General features: G+C 42.1%; 1 protein-coding gene across 38 annotated transcripts in view; it reads right to left on the bottom strand.

Annotated features, from left to right (window-relative positions):
* Positions 1 to 21426, bottom strand: part of MAGI1 (membrane associated guanylate kinase, WW and PDZ domain containing 1) — a 526245-nt gene that overhangs the window by 419741 nt on the left and 85078 nt on the right. The gene's annotated exons all lie outside the window — the stretch shown is intronic.

Below are 21426 nucleotides of genomic sequence, written 5' to 3'. Positions count from 1 at the left end.
TACTGGCAAACTTTTTCCAATTTAGATTAGGTCAAGATGAATTATTTTCCCTATTCATGTTTTCTCCATCACCCCACCCCATCCAATCTGTCCTCAAAGAAGATATAAAATGCTCAGAAGCACCAAACAGAGAGAATGACTGCACAGGTTAAGTTAGCAAGATATAAAACTCACTCCCAAGAAACAAATCTAATGGATCCAAAATTTCTTAAACCAATCAATAGTTTAATAGTGTAGACAGAATGAGAGGGAATGTATCAAACCGCAGAAGTACCAAAAGGAATTAAAGATAGTTCCAATTCCTAGATGGCTATTAGCTTTCCGCACAATTACATAGGAGACCAATTGTAGCTCTGTCCAAAATGTAAACATCTTTATAGACAGCATCAAGGTAACAGGGCAAGAGAAGCAGGGTATCAAAACTAAAAAGCTTTCACATCATTAAATGTAATCACTAAGCAACTATTAGCCAGTCTGAAAAGGAAATGAAAGGATAACGAATGGCTCTATGGGGTCTCAATTGCAGTAAAATTGTCCATATTTATTTTTGTTTTTACTAAGCCTTCATAAATATTACGGTCCAGATTTTATTGGCAGGGGGGAGGAATGATTTGATGGGATACAGTTAGTCTTGGACTTCCAAGACAGCTTTTCCTCAATGACAACTGCCAAGGAATGGCAGCATGGCTATTGTACCCCAACCAGGGGACAACACTCGGAATGTGAAAATCAAACTATGGGCTGGGGATTATTTTTTTTTCCTCTCCTCTGTTCTGGTGATTTTGTACTAGTTTTAATTCCAAAATGAGTAATAAGAGCAGACGACTTTCAGAGTAAAGCACAAATAATACAACTGCACTTTTGTTTTTTTTGTTAGGCCTTGATTTTGAGCACAGTCCTTTGCGATGCAGGACCCAGTTTATCTGGGAAGACTGGGAGGTACAATATATTTCTGTGGATAGGAGGGAGAGTTTTCAAGTAAGGTGAGCCCATTAGGAGACATTGCCTAAAATAAAACAAAGTTCTCTCTCAGAAACAAAGGGATCTGCTATAATAAACACACATCAGGCAATTATAGAATATTACAATACCTAGCTCTCACGCAGCACTTTTCAGCAGATCTCTAAGCACTTTGCAAAGGTGGTAACAGTATTATCATCACCACCATTTCACAGATTGGGAAACTGAGGCAGAAAGGGGCAGTGACGTTCCCAAGGTCACCTGACAGGTCAATGCCAAATCCAGGGGAAAAAATCTAGGTCTTCCAAGTCCCAGCTAGTGTGCTATCTACTAGGCAACACTACTTCCCTCCCACCTTTCACACTGAAGAATCCACAAACACTTTACAAAATTATAGCCCAGTCCCTGCAAATGATTAAATACGTAGTAAACTCTACTCAGCAGTCCCATGGACTTCAATGAAACTTCTCCTGGAAATGTTTTCTACAGAATCAGCTTCTTAAACTGAAATACAGGCTGTAAGAATCATTTCACCCATCACTGACAAACATCCACTTCCTCCAAGTTGAAATGTGCAAATGGTTCAGCAGCATGCAGCAATATTAGGCAACCATTTTAGGCAGGAGGTGGAAAAGAATATCCTGTTGAAACTGCAGGGGGAATGTAATAACAATCCAGTTGGAAAATGAATAGGACATTTGTATTAACAACCCTATTCCACCAATGGCTGGGACACTGTTTTTATGTCCTATCCACAGTGCTGCAAACTCATGCCATTTTAAAATCACAAATATTCCTTTTTTAAAAACAAAACAAAAAAAACACACAAAAAAACAAACACACACACACACCCCTCAGTTTAGGGAATCAGATAATTCCATGATAATTACGTCCTTTCATTATATCATATATACAGTACATGCCTAGGTCTCCTGGTTGTTAAGCTTTTTCCATATATGAATCCTAAAAGCTCAAAATCCCTCAACATTTTTGTATTTAAATCTCATTGATAATTTTCATTCAGGGCTATGAACACAAACACTTGGTAGCAGCAACAGAGTATCCAAAAAAGGATATTCAAAACAGACCTCTCCAGTTTGGAACTGACTCAAGACTCCTTAACGAGTCACCAACACAATTCCTGTCAGTATTTACTGTAGAAGTTCGTTGGGTATTTCCCATCCATCCCCACCCTAGTTGGCTTGAGAGCCCATGGCATTGCATCATAAAGCAGCATTGTTAGAATATAGATATTCAGGCCTGCCTGTGAAGGCCTAGAATTTAAGAACTTAGGTGTATTTTTATCACTTAACTAGTTACAGAGGGGTATAAAAACAAAGAATCAAAATCACAGTCTGCCTGAGTATGGGCCTTCTCTCCCTAGGATATGCAGAGGTCTGGTTCTTAGGCTAAGGCCTTTGGCGAAGCAACAGGGGCAGCCATAAACCGGGAAGCGAATGGTCACATCCTCACATTCTAAACCAGTTGCGTTGAAATAAGGTGATACTGCACTGTTAGGAAGACAATCCTGTCCTGATAGTGCCCATCACCATCAGATAAAGAAACAGATCTTAAGATAGCATCCTGATAGCATCCTGTCTGGCAACAGTTGCGGCTGTGACTTTTCTATTGTTAATTTGTCTGGTTCACTAATTGTCTCCGTGTGCTGTATCATTAATTTTGCTAGGTGTAAGTTAATGAGGGTAGTGAGATATAATTGGTTAAAGAATTATATAACAGTAAGTTAGGACTGGTTAGTTAAATTTCAGTAAAATGATTGGTTAAGGTATAGCTAAGAATATTACTATATAAACTGGGGTCAAACAGGAAGTAGAGGGAAGAGAAATTGGTCTCATGTTTGCTAAGGGGGGAAAACGGGAACGGAATAGGGAACGGGGAAAAGGGACACAGACAAGGCTCTGTGGCGTCAGAGCTGGGAAGGTGGACGCGGGGTAAACATTCTGTGGCATCAGAGCTGGGAACAACACACTGGGGAACAGACTCTATCGGCGTATAGAGATAAGCCAGACTGGCGTGAAGGGCTTTGGAATATGCTTGTTTGGAAACTATCCCCAATAAACATTGCATTGTTTGCACTCGGACTTCTGGTCTTCTCCTTTCTGTCTACATGACAAGAATCAGGGGACAGGGTGAAGGATAAGCCCTCTAATTAGTATGCATGCACACTATTATTTAAATACATATATGTCACACACACACACACACACACACACACACAGTTTGTCAACTTTCTGGGACAAAGACTGTTTGCAGGTTTGGAAGAATTTGATTTTTTCATCTTTTTGACCGAAAATATCAATGTATTTACAAGAAGTTTTTTCTACTTTCATGGATTCACATTTTCAGAGTTGCAAGAAATTTGGGGTGAGGGGGCAATTATTTCAATTTCTGTGATCGGAAATATTTTTTTCCATCTGTTTGTGTGTGCCCAGTGAAACTGATGCTTATTGACATTTACACACAAAAACTGAATCCTTTCAATCCTCACTGTTTGTTTACATGCTTCTACAGTGCCTAGTGCTATGAAACCCTGATCCTGTATGAATGTTTCTCACAAATTTCTCCTTTCAAAAGGTAATGCTGATTCAGAAAAGCCATCAAACGATGTAACGCTCTTCAGACATTTGCTATTGAGAGTCAAATTGTAAATGACAGCTATAAAATAAAATTACTCATACTTGTAAAATGATGGGTGAGGAGACAGACAGAAAGACTAACGATACATTTCCAATGTTGCATAAGCTGCAACTCTGAGTTGTAACACTGGAGTCGTGAATCATATACACCTTTATTATGGTGATAGTAGTCAGACAATGTACTCAATTAAAAACAATTATATTTCCTTGTAAGAGGAGTCCTTTCTTCTACGCAAGCTCTCATTACCACTTGTACAGGCCACAATCAACTCAGACACATCAATAAGGATTTAATAGCTATCTAAGAATGCAGGTTTGAAACACCTTTCGAGTTTTGCAAGAAAAATAATATTAGATCTCTATCATTCAGTTGTCTGAACTCGGCACCAGATCTTTCATGATTAATGGCAACCAAATGGATTATATTTGGATACCACCGTATTCTTAAAACAGCAACTATGTAAGCCTTCAACAGTCAATAAAATGATCTAGTAAAGTTATGACTGCATTGTATTTTTGAGCATGTGTAACTAGACAATTCACCAGCTGACCTGTTAGTTATACCTCAAACACACCCACAAGGCTTTGGACTATTACAGGCCCAAATCCTAGAATTTCTTTTCCCTTTTCAGTCACATTCAGTGAGTAGGCTATTAGAGACATCACCAGTGTCTGGAAAAAGTATTTAGACTCCCTGCTGGCTCATATATTGTACGATGTTTAAAGGCAGTTTTTGCATCCCTTTCTGGTTATGAAGGAAAAAAGGCTGATCCCTAATGAAACATTCCGAAAAATGAATCTAGTTATTTTGTTACATTTGGTAGTTATTAGGATTCACAACAGCATATGCAGTAATAAACACATTTCCTTAAAAACCAGTCGCAACTAAGCTGAAGCAATATGTTCTACCTCAGAGAATTCACAAGTCATTTACAGGCAAAGAATTAGACTTTAATTCTTCTATATTATGACCTTTAAAGTCAACCTGAAAAAAAATCACAATTTACGAAGTAATCTCAAGGCAAGAAGGCATGCAAATGTATCAGGAGAGTAAGAGTGTAATAACTAACTGTTTAATTCTGTGCAACTATTATAATGAAATTAAGTCTTTCTGGATTTCCACTGCAGCTCTGGCAATATGCCACCGTACTGTGCTGTCGGTGGAAATGCAAACCTGCTATCCACTAACAGAATAAGCCTGATCAGTTACTGAATTATGAATATTCTAGATTTGGTCAAATATTTTAGACAGGTATTTTCACATTGGCATCCAAATATTCTGCATTTTGCAGCCAACACTTTTGGCAGGACTGACTTCAGGTTTTTTCCAAGGATCCTTTTCTGGGATTTTTCTTCAAATTATAGATAGTGGAAATACTGAACAATCTCTTTTCATGGTAACAGAGACATACAGTAACTCCTCACTTTAAGTCATCCCGATTAACGTTGTTTCGTTGCTGATCAATTAGGGAACATGCTCATTTAAAGTTGTGCAATGCTCCACTCTTACATTGTTCGAGTGCCTGCTTTCTCCACAGCTGGCAACCTCCCTATGTTACCCTCTCCCTCAAGCGCCTCCGGCCCCCGTGGATCAGTGCCTTCTCTCCCCCACCCGTGGCAATCAGCTGGCTCGCGGCATTTCGGGGTAGGAGCAAGGACTCAGCGCGTAGGCTCCCCCTCTCTCCCCAACACCGCAAGCCAGCTGATTGCCCTGGCCAGGAGGGATGGGGGGAGGGAGGAAGAGCCTGTGCGCCAAGTCGTCGCTCCTCCTCCATACCTCCTGCCCCCTAAACACCACAAGCCAGCTGACTGCCCCAGGCAGGAGGGAGGGGAGAGGAGCGAAGACTCAGCACACCTCCCCTCTGCCCTCCCGCCCCTGGTGCTTGCAGAGTAGGAGAAGCTACCGATGCTGCGCAATGTGCTTCTTCTAGCCTACACTACCTTCAGCCTCCTTGCCTGCCTCATCTCCAGTGCCAGTGGGGTGTGCCTGTGAGGGGTACGGCAGAGGCACCTCCCAACTATAGTACGGTACAGTATGTTTGTAAACACACAGCACATGCACACTACTCCCCCCCCCCCCCCCCCAGCGTAGTATTAAAGTGCTTGTTTAAAATGTATTTAATGCCTTTTGTCTGGCAAAAAAAAAATTCCCTCGAACCTAACTCCCCCCCATTTACATGAATTCTTATGGGGATATTGGATTCGCTTAACATCATTTCACTTAAAGTCGTATTTTTCAGGAACATAACAACAACGATAAATGAGGAGTTACTGTATTTACACATAACACATGGAGTCCAGTGCTCTTCAGCTATCTGCAAACGTCCATGACATAACAACAAATAAAAGCTTGTGACATTGTAACTCCGCACCAGGAAAAACAAGAATTCTGCTAGAATCATTGAAGTCCAATCCCTTTGATGTCTCTCTCGGGTTCTAAATTTCCTGTCTGTAGACTACTGAGCTGGTATTAAAAAACAAAATCTCACTGTCAAACAATATTAAGGCAAATAAATTCGCAAAGTAAAGCGGAGACAGACTTCAGATTTGATTGGTCAAGAAATCTGCAGTCTAACAGACCGTGTTTGGGTCTAGTTATTTACCTGATCCAGCAACTGTAACAGATATTAAAGCTGAGATAATACTGTATTCTACTCCTCCTCCTCCCTTTCCTCAATTTCCTTTGACAGACAGACCTCCTCATCTAATCGTAAATGAGCAGACCACACTGACAACACACAAAGAGAGACTGTGATTCACTATATGGCGACACAGCTGATCAAGCCACACACAAAAAAAAAAAAAAAAAAAAGGAGAAGTTCAATCATCGCCAACACAGTCAGGTTAAACCTACTCTTCTTTTGCCCTTATTTAAATGTACAATTAGTGTCAGACTTCCACATAGTATACTGGACCACCTTGCCAAAACTATCTACTTCATCTCCTGTTTAAGGGCTACGTAAGCTCAGAACCTTCTGCACTCCATAAATAGGTATTACCAGGAAAAAAAAAATCACCATCACGAGTGGTATTTCAATATCTACATAATTTAGAGAGGCAGCATGACCTAGCAGACAGGGCCATGAACTGGGACTCTGAAGCCCTGGATTCTATTTCCAAACTCAGTCACTGACCTGCTGTACGATCTAGAATAAAATCACACACACTCACTCTGGCTAAGAATTTTTTTTTTAAATGTGTGTACCTCAAGATAAGCTCCTCAATCCATATTTAGACACCTAACTAAGCAGCCAGATTTTCAAGAATACTGAGCACCTAAGCATTTCCACCGCTACAGCGGTAGCTGTTGTGCGCTCACAACTTTTGAAAAATAATCAAGTCATTTACTAAATTTTAAGTTCCTTCGGGCAAGGACCATATTTTCCCTCCTCTGTTTGTAGCACAACTAGCACACCCTGGTCCGTGACTGGAGCTCCTAGGCACTATAATAATACAAATAAATTATAAACAGCCTTACAAGTTCATACTTAGGCACTTAACTTTAGGCACGCTTTTCTGGAAAGCCTGCATCCCTACGACTAAGTTTTCTCATCTGTAAAACAGGACTAATACTTCCCTCTCTCACAGGGATCCTGCAAATAAAAAAGCCTTCAAGTTTATGAGGCGCTCCAAAACTATTTTGATGGGCAGCACGTATAACTATATAGATAGATAGTGATGACTATGGAGCTGTAAGTACCTTGCATTATAAGCAGAGGAAAGTATCTGGAGTGTTCAGTGTTTGGTGCTTATAGTGTGAACAACGGAGACTCAGTCACTTTCAGTGGGTAATTACTTTCTAAATGGGCTTCAGCGCAAATAAAACTTGTGAGCTAATAAACTACTACTAAAGAAAACAACCTCTAGAATTAATCCAATGCCATTATTAATAGAGAAACACAACCAGAGAAATATTTGCTTAAAATAGATATTCAGTAGTGCTACAAAGAATAAGGTTTTCTGATGTAGCCTGTGTAATACCCCAAAATTAAAAGCGAGAGTCCTGAGAACTGCAGTTTATAGATGCCTCCCAGTGTTATCCAATTATACAATGCCCAGGGGATTAGTTTTATGATCAAAATTGAGCAGAATTCAAATATAACGGGTTATTAAAGACTAAAAGACTCTAAATTTTCCTCCTCCTTAAGGGAAATGGGTAAGTTTCTTTCACAATATGCTTAAAGTATAATGCCACCATTTGTTTTTTTTAGTAAATAGTTTATTAATAACCCTCTCCTCCTTTGACAGTTGTTCTTAAGAAACTAGAAAACAAGAGGTTTCCCAACTACTTCAGTCTTCTCCATTCAGCTAATATGGATCATCTTAGTTTGGTCTTTCCTCAGAGGGCATGTCTACACTGCAGCTGGGAACCAGCCTTCTATCCCGAATAGACCAACATGAGCCTGCTCACAATGTCCATGCTACTATTTCTGAGTGCCAGCTCAAGCAGAGGCAGCCTGTATCTGTCTACCTGGGCTGAGAGGTTCTTTCCCAGCTGCTGGGTAGACAGACCAACATATTCCAGTCTCTAGGGTTGTGATCTTGTCAGCAGAGCCCTGCATGGATACAAAAATGTGGATCTGATCTGCATCCGCCAGGCTTAACCCATGATCCGACCCCCGATCTGCTAGCCATCTTTTACCTGTATCCGCACCCACAGCAGCAAATCGTCTCACAAGGGCTAGAGACGGGGGGGAGGAGGGAGGAAGGGGTCGGGGGGGGTGTCTTGAAGGGAAGAGGCAGTGCAAGAGTGGGGAATGGGGGTAAGGGGCAGCGTGTAGGTGAGGAGAAGGGGCGGCACAGAAGAGGGAGAAGGGATGGCACATCACGTGCTGCTCCTGGGGGCTCGCGAGTGATGACACATGGCAGCAGCAGTGCGTGATGCACCACAGTAGCCCACCCACTTCAATCCCTGTTGCCAGGGGTGGACCGTGCTGCCCAGGAGCTGGTGGGTCAGGCCAGGAATGGGAGTGTGGCCAATGCTGCTGGGCCGGGCCATGGTGGGGACCAGAGCTGCTGGACAGGAAGCGGCTGGACTGGCTGCTAGCTGCTGGCCCCAAGCACACTGCACCCCCCTGGCCTGCCTGAGCCCAGCGCTGAGGGTCCTGCGCTGCCAGTGAATAGAGCCCTGTGCGAATGTATCTGCATCCGATCTACTATCTGCAAAAATGGCCCCCTGATATGAAGTGGATATTCACAGATTTGCAGGGCTCTACTTGTCAGTTCTAGCAAACTAAGCCAAATCAGGGCTGGTCAGTACATATATATGGTGGTGGGGATAGAGACACAGGTGCCCACTGAACTGTAAGGTGACATTCAGAGTCGGTACCAGCAGTGTTTCAGCATGGCTCCGAGCAGGAGGAGGAGGAAATGTAAACCTTAGGTCCTTAACCACTCCAAAACATTTCCAAGACATTAAAGACCATTTTGGACGTTCCAGTTTAAGTCTTCTCCCAATATTTACAGCTCATAGATTCATATAGACTGAAGGGCATAAGGAACCAAGGTGGTAATCTAAGCTGGCCTCCCTCTATGCAACAGAGACCATAGATTTCACTCGATAATTCCTCTGCATGAAGTCCATAATGTCTGGTTGGGCTAGAGCATCCTTTTGCAAAACAAGACATCCATTCTTGATTTAAAAAGACTTCAAGTGACAGAGTGCAACACGTTTCTTTGTAAATTGTTTTTATGGTTAATTAATTACCTTCACTCCTAAGAAATTGTGCTCTATTTCCAGACACACTATTACTCAAAATTAATAAACAGTACTTTTCTTTTAAAGTCATTTTTAATAATTAATTATAGAAGAACTCGGTAATAAGAATTCTATCTATATATTTGATCAAGGAGACCATAAAGATGAAATGCTAGCTTCCTGAAGTGATGGGGAAAAAATGTTTAAAAGATTAATACCCACTGAGGAATGGTCATCTATATGGTTCCACGCACCAGCTTCTTCTGTATGTACCTATTATAAAAGATGGCTATTTTAAAGATATTGCATCAGTTTCACCTTACTCCAACAAAGCTTTAAAAATATATATCTTTAAGACAAGTGATCAGTGCAGAGTGGGATGCGGTAATACAGGATACTACTACGCTTTTAGCCTCTGACATATCTCGTGGCAATGAGTTCCCCTGGCTGATTAGGCATTGGGTAAAGAAGTGCTTCCTTTCTTTAGGTTTAAATTTGTTGCCCTTCACTTTTGTCAAATATCCCCTTTGTATTAGGGGAAAGGGCAAATACGAGCATACAACTTCCCTACCATTAAATTCTATGGTAAACTTCTACCTTGCCCCTTTGTCTCCTCTCTAATTAAATCTCTCCTGTATGGAAGTTTTTTCCTATGCCTCTAATCACATAATTTGACCAAGGCAGCTAATTTTCAAGTTGGATTGTGATTCTTTGTGTTATGAATCCAGTCTTTCCCTAAATATTGTATGGATTGATATATAATTTGAACTATGCTATCACAAAGACTATTATTTAGAAAGACAAGCACATCTCCTTGAAGTGGTCAGCTACATACTCCGGGAACAACTAAAGCCCTCTCAACTCAGTTTTTCATATTGCCACCATAACCAGGCAAAAGCTGAGTGTTTTCATTCCAAATTACCTCTTCAATGGCAAAACCCTCTGGAATCTCTGTATTTTCTATCCACAGAGTCTAAGAAAAGGCTGCAAACCAAACAAAAACCCAAACAACAAAAGCCGTGGTTGCCGTATGTTGGGTATCCAGTCTCATTTAATCCACCTTAGCATGGACAGGTGGATAAGGGTACAAAGGAATTTGTATCTGGCTGCAATCTTCAGACATACATAACCAGAAAACTCTCAGATCTGGCAAAGTCTTGGATCACCAGGAAGCTGGAACAACACTTGAATGTTTCTGGAAAAGTGCAGAGAGAAGAGGGAGGACATCCGATCGCTCGCATCCCCCCACCTTCTAATATTTAATAAAGGGGGAGGCAGTAACCCCATGTCCATCCCATTGTTTCCCTCTCCCTTTAATGACCTTTAATAGCCTTTTCTGCTGCCATGTTCACCTTCAAAATGTGAACAGGTCGCTATGGCTGAATGCCTGTTAGAGTGACAAATCTGGGACTCCAGTGAAACCTGGAGCACTGTGGGGAATCATTGCTCTCACCTTCAATCAATCTTCAGCTGTGGAGCACTGACAAAACTGCTGCTGCAAGCTGCCTCCTGCCTGCCGGTAGCTGAACCAGCTCCACTACTGAGCTGCCAGATTGGCCCCTGGCCACAAGAAGAGCAGAGAAACAAAAAGGAGCTGGCTCATCTCTTACAGTGCAGAGAGAGCAAGAGAGAGAGAGAGAGCGCGGGAAAGTGCGCACATGTGCGATTTGCCTCCTCTCACCATCAGCAGCAGCAGCACAGTTAGGAGAGAGAGAATGGAAGCCACATGGAAAGCAGACAAAAACCAACACCCCAGTCTCTCCCCTCTTTCAAGCCCAGAAGAGAAGGCTGCACCAATGCGTGGAGTGGTGTGCTTCTAAGGGTATTTCTACACTACCCACGTTACAGCACGGCCGTGCTGTGACATGGACACTATAGACATGTTTTATCGCAGGGGAAGAGCTCTCCTGGCGATAAAAAACCCACCCTGCACTCCCAGCGATAAAGCGCTGACTATAGTGGTGCGGACACAGCCTAAGAGGAGGAAGGAGAGAATGTGTTGCAGAGAAAGGGAAAGAGGCAACATAACACAGGGCTGCCCAGAGGATTCAGGGGGCCTGGAGCAAAGCAATTTCGGGGGCCCCTTCCATAAAAAAAAGTTGCAATACTATAGAATACTATATTCTCGTGGGGGCCCCTGTAGGGCCCGGGGCAAATTGCCCCACTGCCTCCACCCTGGGCCGCCCTGACCTAACATCAGAAAGCCAAAAACGCAGGCAACTAACAACTGGGTGAGTGAGCCTTCGGGGAGAGGGACAGATAGGAAAGGAAATCCCAGTCTCCAGACAAGGAAGCCAGAGGAGCAAGGTGAGAAAGGAGCTGTGGTGGGAGGCAGCAAGAATGAACCAGGGATGGGTTAAAGGCAGGGAGAGGTTCACACAACTTTGAAGGCTTATGGATGTTATCAGCATTCCTCCTTTATTGCATTCCCCTGGCAGACTCTCTATACATTTCAGCCAGAGATGGTGTGGATCTTTAATACTGCAGCTCCCACAGCTAAGTAACTAGAGAAAAGACAGAGGGTAACATTTTCCGAAGCACTTATGCCCCCACTGAAAATCAGTGGGTCATGGGCATGTAAGTCATTTCAACACTTGAAAAATTTAACCACAGGAAAATTAACCTAAACTCCACCAGGTCTTTGGCAGCACTTTGGTGGTGGATCCTTCACTCACTTCGGGTCTTTGGCTGCGGGTCCTTCAGTGCCGCAGAAGACCCGGAGCGAAGACCTGGATCACCACCGGGTGAGTCATCCCTGCCAGGGTCCCCGTCAAAACTACTCGAATCGGGCCCCACACTTCCTAAAGCCGGCCCTGCGAGCGGCCAATAGCCAGCTAGGCACACAAGACATCAAAGTTAAACTCAGGCACAGAATATGGTGTTAGAAGACAATCAAGTCCAGCATTGAGCCCAGTGACTTTATGGGCAGGCAGTTGTATAATTCTATTGGCCAAGTTAACTCATTTCCCAAGAGGTACCAGTTAGCACAAATACAACAGTCTGGCAAACTGTACACACACTAAAACACTTGCACTTTTTGTTTGTTTTAAGTTCTTCACAGGAGGCCTTATCCTAAGTCCATGCAAGTTCACGGAAAAACTCCCATTCACTAAAAGAAGGGTTTGAACTGGACCCTGTAATCCAGTCTCACTTTGCCAGTGCAGAAGTAGGTCTAAAGGAAGCTAAAACAAGCTCAGTACTGGCCTTTATGCAAACCACCTGAGTGCAGGAAGAGTTTGCTCATTTTTATTTGCATCTCAGATGTTTGGAAGTATAACGCAAGAGAAGGGTATACGAGCTTCTGTTGAGTCTTATGGAAAAAAAACTCACTCTCCTTAATCTTCACAAATAGAAAGGACAGAGCCTGCGGCAACTGTGTTAAAGATTTCAGGATCAAGTCCGTTAAAAGGGATGAGGGGGAAGGGAGGACTGAATATGTCATCAGCCTTTGCAGTTTCACAAGCCATCTCTAGAGCATGCTTCCCCAACTTGCATCATTTCAAATTCCTGTTCTAACATGCTTTCCCCATACAGAAATAAACTCCATAGAAGAACCCAGAATAGATAGCAACCATGTCGATTTTGTTTTTAAACATAGGAATTTCCAGACTGGCTCAGACTCGTGGTCCACAGTCCAGTCTGCTTCAGAGGAAGGTGTAATAGCCCCAGACTCCAAGGAGCAGATTGTCCCACATAGTAGGTCTCACCCCAATTTCTAACCCTTAGATTGGCTTAAGCTCTGAAGCATTAACTGCCGCCGCTTTTTTTCCATCCATCTGTCCACCTAGCAGAAGTGACGAAAATTAAAATGTCCAAGCACCCCAATATAAAATCACTGAACTGTTTTCAATTGGTGTATCTAACTAGGTTTGTTGAAACTACGCTGTGGAAGTATCTTGGCATATCATCCCTCAGACAGACAGACAGCTTCCCCTCACTGTTCAGCATCTGCTAACTTACCACATGACACCCAGCAGAGGCAGAGCAGCGAATTATGCAGTAGCTAGGCAAAGATACGGTTGTCTCATCAGAATAGGTACATGTAAACAAACATCTGCCTGGCTGATCCAGGGGAAGAAACCATCCTAAAGCAGGCTCTTCTATCCAAAACAAAACAAAAAAAACAACCCCAAACAAACCAAAACCACATTTTTCATATTCAGTTTAACAGGAGTGTCCTTATTATGGGCATTGTAGAGCACTCATCACAAGTTGTAACGGCATTGAAGGATTAAGGATCAGAGAGGAGGCTCAGAGCTTCCACACAGACCTAGGAGGCTAATACTATGTTAGGTATTAAAATTTCCTCCAACAAAGAGGCTGAGCCTGAAGAAAGCTTTTTGTCTCCATAACAGCAGTCTTTAAAAATCCCAACAAAAGAATCTAGATACAAATGCTCTCTCTACCCCCAGTGTCCCTCTTGCTATTATCAGAGGAACTGCTTAATCCAAATTTGTTGTGACTGTAAAATGCAGGCAGTTAATAGCTGAAACCAAAATTGAGTCATTTAGCTAGTGAACATCTCATCCAGGACTTCTGCCAAATTACCCTCCACATTCAACATTAAAAACAAAAATTTGCTACTCAGCTTTGAACATTTTCTTCTAAATACTTTTTGCCAGTCAAACTGGAGAGCGCATACTGCAATTGTACTTGACTTTAGGCCAAAACAAATGGCCAGCAGCCAACTAATGTTTCTCTAACTCCAGAGGAATTCCTTACTGATCCTTGTCCATTTACAAGGCCATGAAATGTGCTGTATCGCTTTAAAAAGCGCTTCTCAGGCCCCGGATAGGAATGCTGAAGGTACAGCGTTAGTCTGCAATGGGCATGCACAAGCAGCGGGGGGGGAAAGCATGACCTTACAGGGGCTTTTCTTAGGCAGCACCCAGGCATTCATTTCAAAGGTCAAGTCTTATCGGCTGTGCATCAGAAGGCTAAAAACCTAGAGCTCGCTCTCGCAAATGTGGCTCATTCAGAAATTAGTCTGCTGGACGTAAATGGGTGTAAAAGGTTAATTCAAGCTAGAGAAACCAACCTAAGACACAGAGGACTCCGCCATGAGGCCAGCTAAACTGCCTCTGCACCTTTCCCTTCTCACAGATGTAACTCGGATAACATGTCTACCTTGCTGCGGTTATTTCTTCCACGAGCCAATGAAAACTAAACACGCCGTCACAGACCCATTTGTTATTATTACAGAAACATCAAGGGACCCTGCTGTGTTGGCTGCTGTCCATATCCATAGCAAGAGAAAGCCCCCTGCCCTGAACTGCTTATAGCCAGAGAGGAATTATCACCCCCACTTTACAGATGGGGAAATGAGGCACACATTAACTTGCACAAGGCCTTTGGGAGATGTGGGAACCCATAAATCCTAGTTCAATGCCCCAGCCATAAGACCATCCTTCCCCTCAACCTGTTATTACAACAAAAAACAAACAGGGAGCTGCAAGGAAGGACAGTCACTTGGGATCCCTGTGCATTTGTGTCTAATTGTTGATTTGTATTCCCACCTCCTCAGGACAGCAGTCATGCCCTATTCTGCAACTTTCACAGCATCTAGTGCACATACATTTAAATCTCCTTATATTTAGTATATTAAAAAAAAAAACCCACACACATGGCATGCGCTTAGACTCTTCCTAATCACACCGTGCACTACTGTGATTACTGCACCATGCTACAGATGGGTTGACTAGAAAGAATCCGTGGCATTAAGATTTCAAACGCCCCCTTAAAATCCAGGGTTTTCAGATCCAGAACTTCAGTTTAAGTCCATAATACAAAGGCAGCTGCAGAATTTGATTCTGGATCCAGGTTTAGATTCTAAACCCTAATATTTAGTGTTGCTTGAAGTGGGGTGTCTTTTGGACCAATTTCTTTAGTAACAAGGAGAGAATAGAATCACACACACACACACCCCTCGAAACTCTCTCCGACAATCAATGGATATTTTCAGACCAATACATGGGGCATTATGAACAAATTTAAGAAAATCTGTGCACTACAGAAATTGCTTTAAAAACTGTCCCAGGAGTGAATGAATGTGAATGGTTGGATGTACAAGTATGATTCATAGAATCAAACTGTTGCTCTAACTGGCATGCTAAGGCAACACTGTATCAAGCAAATATAAGTACAATGCCAATTTATAAATAAAAAGCTAATGTAATTAGTAAAAGGCTAGTTTGCAAAGTGAGTGAGACTAGCAACTTTCCAGCTGGCAAAAGGAGAATCTCAAGTTTTAAAAAAAAGTGGACTGGAAAGCAGTAAACACAACAGTCTAGGCTTTTGTAATTTATATATTTAAGTGTGTTCACCCACTGGTCTATGCAAATAGAAGTTAACTTGATATGAAAAAAATCACTGGAAGTCTTGGCAGATTAGTAAGTGTCATATCAAATTAGATCCTTAACTATACTATCTGAGGAACGTACAAATGCATCATATTCTTAGTATATTCTCTGCCTTCCCAACATGAATAGGTCAGAACAGCACAGAGACATGGGCAGCAACAGCAGAAAAGTAGAAACCCGTCACACACACTTTTGGAGACAATGTGAGGATAGAGGGTTTTTTCTTTTTGTTTTTTTTTTTTTGTTTTTGTTTTTTATAGTTAAACTCATTTACAGAATAGGGCTTGGGGAATGGCTAACAGCACAAGATGATAAGCAATTTACTCTATCAAGGGAAACCAGCTTTGTACTTTCTACTGCACTCTCTCTGGATAGCAACATTGCCGAGATTCTAATCATAGATGGGCAGCATGCAACATGGGTCTCGAAAAAAAAAAAAAAAAAAAAAAAACTTTCCTGTTCTGCCTGCGTGCAAACATACTGGGGTGGTTTCAGGTTACTGGGGAGCTGCACTGAGCATTGTGGAATAGGGGCCATCCCTACGGTTATGCTGCTTTGTTGTCTGAAGATCACATAAAAGAAAATCTGGGGTTCAGCAAAATAACAGAACTTTGCAAAGTAATGTAATTAAACTACCTACCAGCGAGGCCTTGGCATCAGTATGTAACCGTCTCCCCACCCACCTGCATCAGATTCCTAGCCCAGGTAATGGAGATGGTGGGGGGCCGTATGTCCCACAGAAAACACGTCCAGAACCAGACTGTGTGTTTGCAGAGGGAATTTGAAGAAGAGGCAGAGGTTTCCTTTTAATCAGGAGAAGGGGGAACAAATCTGCATTGTACAAGCCAAGTCAGGGATAAACTGTGAGATGAGTAAGAAGGATTCTCTCACTAAGGTGTCAGGAGGACTCATTCATCACTGTTATTTGTACTGCTTGACTGTAAGCTCTCCTAGGCAGGGATCATCTGTGTTGTGCATTTGTACAGCACCTGGCACAATGGGACTGCGGCCACTAGGCACTACCACAAGACAAAATACAATCATAATAAAATGGACACAAGTGCTGAACTCAAGCTGGGTGCTGCATGAACCTGTACAAAGATGTGGCTCCAAAGAGGTGTTTTTATGTTTGTAAAGCTGTGCAACACTCAGGATTGTCTTGAATTCTCCTGCACCACTGCTGCTTTCCGTGCAAGTAGGCCTGGCGGAGATGCAGGACAGGCATAGCAATGCTGGAAGAATTGGAGAATACATGAAAACAAGTTGCAATATTCCCCTTCAGCTTAAGTTACTGTTACCCAAGAGCGCTTGAAGATGGCAGAGCATGAACCGTTAACAGACTTTCTTTCCAGGACGGGGGAAAGCCTCCGTGACCTAGGGACAGATTTGGCAGCATTGTCTGAACACACATGCAGATCAACCACTTCAAACTTACTTAAGGAGTAACTTTCCTTCCTGCATTCCTTCCTGTGGTGGGAGGGTCCACAAAGAGGCCACCTAGCAGAAAGTAGCTGGTGCACATGAATTATCTTCCTTTGCATTCCCTTCCCTACACCAGGGTGCCATATTCTACCCTGTTATCTTAGGGAAGACTTGCAGCATCAGCATTTATCCTGGAAGATCTACAGCTCTCATTATTTCGCTCTCACCTTGTTACATTTCTATCCCAGTCAGGCATTGCTGCAGCAAAATGCCCGCTCTGCTCGCATGAGCCAGATGCTCCTGTTCTCAGATTGCCCCAGGTCTGGAGGCTATCATGAACGAAGTGACTGAAATGCACTGGTGCTACAGTCATTTTCTTGGATTTTTTTTTTTATTTTTTTTATTAAATACGACACAATTTCAGCTATATTTAAAACTATTAACGCACAGCTTCTCATCACTGGTCACTTGGGAATCGTTTGCAAAGCTTTACAAGACGATAGCTTTATTTTTCCTCCTCCTTTTAGCATTTATAAACCACTCCTCCAAGGCTATGCAAAATATAATCAATCAACACCTCCCAGTAGGTCATCATTCATCCCTGCCTCTTACAAGAAGAAAACAGAACACAAAGAAATGTGGAGGAGAGAGACACTACGGTCACAGTTCAGCAAAAAGAGTTATGTAGCTTCAAAACTTGTCTCTTTCGCCAACAGACGTTGGTCCAATAAAAGATATTACCTCACCTGCCTCCTCTCAGTTCAACAAGGTATTTAAGCACAAGTAATTCTATTAACTTCAGTGGAATTTACCCAGTTACTTAAAAATGAGGCAGGTATTAATGGCTTCATTCAGCAATATACTTAAATTACCTATGAAGATGGAGAGGTGTAACATCAGAACCAGGTGTAGAATTCAGAAATTCTTAACACGTGTGTGGCCTATCCAATCTTCCCTTTAACTTCTATGCCATCAAAATCCTTGACACAAAAACCCTACCTTCAGTTACTCCATACTGCATTGAGAAATCTATTTTAAAATTATATAGGTATCACAAGTGCTTTTAAATATCATGGCATGATCAAGCCTAAAAAAAAAAACAACCAAAGTATCGACTAATTTGAATATTCATTAAGTGACAGATGATTAAAAAAGAAACCTTAAAGAATCTAATTATCGCCCTCTTCAGAAAAATGCTGAAAGATCATCATGACATACTGCTTGAAATAGCAGTTGCTCGTATTCTTTAATACTACATCAAGAAAATAAAACAATCCACTCCTAAAGAAAAAAAAGAGAAAAAACTAACTAAAATATTTATAGTATATATGGTCACAGTGGGTTAATTTGCATTTTAAAGGAAAACTGGATGCATACAAAACTAATGTTTTATTGCTATTCCTCGAAGATACACAAACGCATGATATATACATATTAAGCCAAGAGTACCTTATAAACAACTCTAATGGTATAAGCAAACATGATCTTAAGTAATAAAATGGTTTTATACTCCAAAAAAAAATTTTTAGTGTTATGGCGTCACATATTCCATTTTATCTGGCAGTATCTAAATTAATGTTCAGGAGCCACAAACAATAATTACCTATAGCAAGCATGAAAGTCATGGTGAGGAAACAAAACTAATCTAAATATCAATGTACTTGATGCACGCACACACACACACCCCTTACTCACCACATACCAAAAGCCCACTGTGCTCCCTTTCAAATAATTACACAGCAAAAACAGAGGTTACAATTTTACTGCTTCCAGAAAAGGACAAAAACTGGACTTTTGTCAGTCTTTGACAGAGACTGGAAAAGAATACAGCATCTCATGGCAAGATCTGCTGCCTGGAAATTTCATTTCCAGAGAACAAGTTAAGTGAAGGCTGATGCGAGACCCAGGAGTGGATGGCACGCTCTGAAGCCTGGCTGATTGATTGGAAGTCCATAGCCTGGCAGCTGGCTAGATTAAGAACTTAATTTCAAATACTACAAAATATATAAACTGACTGGCCAAGATGGCTCCCTAACAATTGGACCCAAACAGGGAGTGAACAAAGCAGCCTCAGAAGAGTTTTCAGCCGAGAGTGAGTTACTTAAAAAAAAAACAAAAAAAAAAAAAAAAACAGAGAGAGTGAAATACACCTTTAATTATGTTAGATTCATTCATTCCCAGCCCATGTTTTTATTTTCTTCTTACACAGAAGAACAAAGTTCTCACTCCTTTACTTAGTTACAACTTGCGAGACAATCCTGAGCGTTCCTTACCTGTTTCGTTTTCTCATCCCCTATTCCATTTTGAGATCCACAGCCAGAGCACACTCAAACAACTGAAAGAGGGCGTGATCACAAACCCGTATCTGTTTCATACCTGCATGAGGGACACTGAGCATGCTCAAAAAGTTACTTACTGGCAAGCTTTTCAAGTAAAGGGAGCAGGAGGGAAATCTCTTCCTTGTGAGCAGATTAGAGATGGCACTCCACTGGATATCCTGTGCACAGTAGCCATTTCAAAGTGTTTACACCAGGGCTTCCCAAAGAGTGGTACGTGAGACATCTCTGGTGGGCACAAAGGTGAAATTGCATAATGGTGGATTTTATTATCTTTATTTGTTTCATTTTCATAATAGGCTACTCAGACAAAGCTTTAAAACTCTGTGGGAATTTACGGTAGTTAATTTACTTCAGGATGTACCAATGACAACACAGATGCACAGATCCCTCCCCTCCAATCACTGTATTGCGTGGGCTCAGTCGCCCAGTAACTATCCAGTCTAACTGAACTCAGAACTTAGGCAGGTTTTTCCACCTCCCTGCCCCTCCCCCCCGCATTGTATTCATCACACTCACTAAATCTGCACAATTTGGGTAGATGGCTAAAGACAGGTAGTGTTAAGAAGAACACACAAAGTATCAGTGATGAGAAGGCTTGGGGGACGCAGGCAGCTGGTAGACCTGCAAGGGAGTACACAATAAGAAAAAAGTCTGGGAACCTCGGAGTTACACTCCAAACCAAAAAGCGTGTAAACTGCATATAGCAATATCTAATTTAAATGACTGGTAGGAAATCAGCTGACGTAAAGAATGATGGTCCCCTGTGACGCAAGGCAGACTTGGGAGATCTGGGTTCAATTTCCAGCATGCCACAGATTCCCTGCCTGACCGCCTAGGAGTCATGGAATTGCTCTGTGCTTCAGTCCATATCTGCAAAATGGGGAGAATGATACTTGCTTTATCCCGCCCCTCACCTGTCTCATCTATACTTTTTGTAGCAGGTTTTGTCTTTTGCTAGGTGTTTGTATAGCATCGACTACAAGGAGGACCTGACCCCAGTTAAGGCAGTATCACCTCAACGTCCTAGTATATTATTTACATGATAGTAAACAGAACGTAGAAAAACTAAATAAAGATGAGTGCCGAAGAGGTTGTCAGGAGCCATCCCTATCAAATACCAAGGAAAAGAATGAAAGAAGTTGGGTACAGGAAGTAATATTTCCTGGTAGGGAAACGGCAGGCCAGAATGATGAAAAAACTTTCACACGTAGCCATCTGGTACTTTCACCCAGTTGTAAGCATACATTTTGTCATGGTTCTCAGAGGCAGTCCCATGATGGCGTAAGAACTCTCGCAGCTGAAACTGATTGTGTTCCATATGCCTTCCCAAGTCAACACAGTATTCTGTTCTTTGTACTTCTGCCCAAGGCAGCAGAGCACCAATCGGCATGCTTTGCCAGGACATCAGAGGCACCGGGACATTTCTACGAATTAATATATCAATTTATTTCTCAAAATCATTCTGCTTACTCATTTACAGCTGTGGTGCCAATTGGGCCAGACATTTAGGAACTAGACCAAGGTTTTTGTAGGTTCAAACACACCCTCCTTGCTAGGAGCTGGAATCTTACACAAGTTTATGGCTCATTGACACTCCTTCTCAGTTCAGATCATAAAGAAATCTCTCTTCTCCACATTGTCCATATCATAGCCATAATTCTCTCTTCTCCTATCATTTAAATCTGTAATGGTACCACTTAACTGCAGAAGACATGATGAGATATGTTGTGCATGAAAGAAGTGATGCAAAACGGAGTAACAACATTGTCTGTCTGGATCCCAGTTATACTTCAGCAGAAATCACATACAACCATGCCGCTCTCCAGACCGAAATAAGCACCGTATTTACAATGGGAAGGGCACTGCAAATTTATAGCCAGGGCCCATTGTCACTCTAGCCAGCATGTGACCCTGTACTCATGATAAACCCATTAGCTTCAGGATTCCCCTCATGCTTAGCAGCGTCGCAGCCCCAGGTACTGTGAGCTGGG

This window comes from Chelonoidis abingdonii, chromosome 17 (genome assembly GCF_003597395.2).
Source record: "Chelonoidis abingdonii isolate Lonesome George chromosome 17, CheloAbing_2.0, whole genome shotgun sequence".
Lineage (NCBI taxonomy): Eukaryota > Metazoa > Chordata > Testudines > Testudinidae > Chelonoidis > Chelonoidis abingdonii.
The sequence above is the reverse complement of the archived record's forward strand: the minus strand, read 5'-3'. Positions and strand labels throughout refer to the sequence as shown.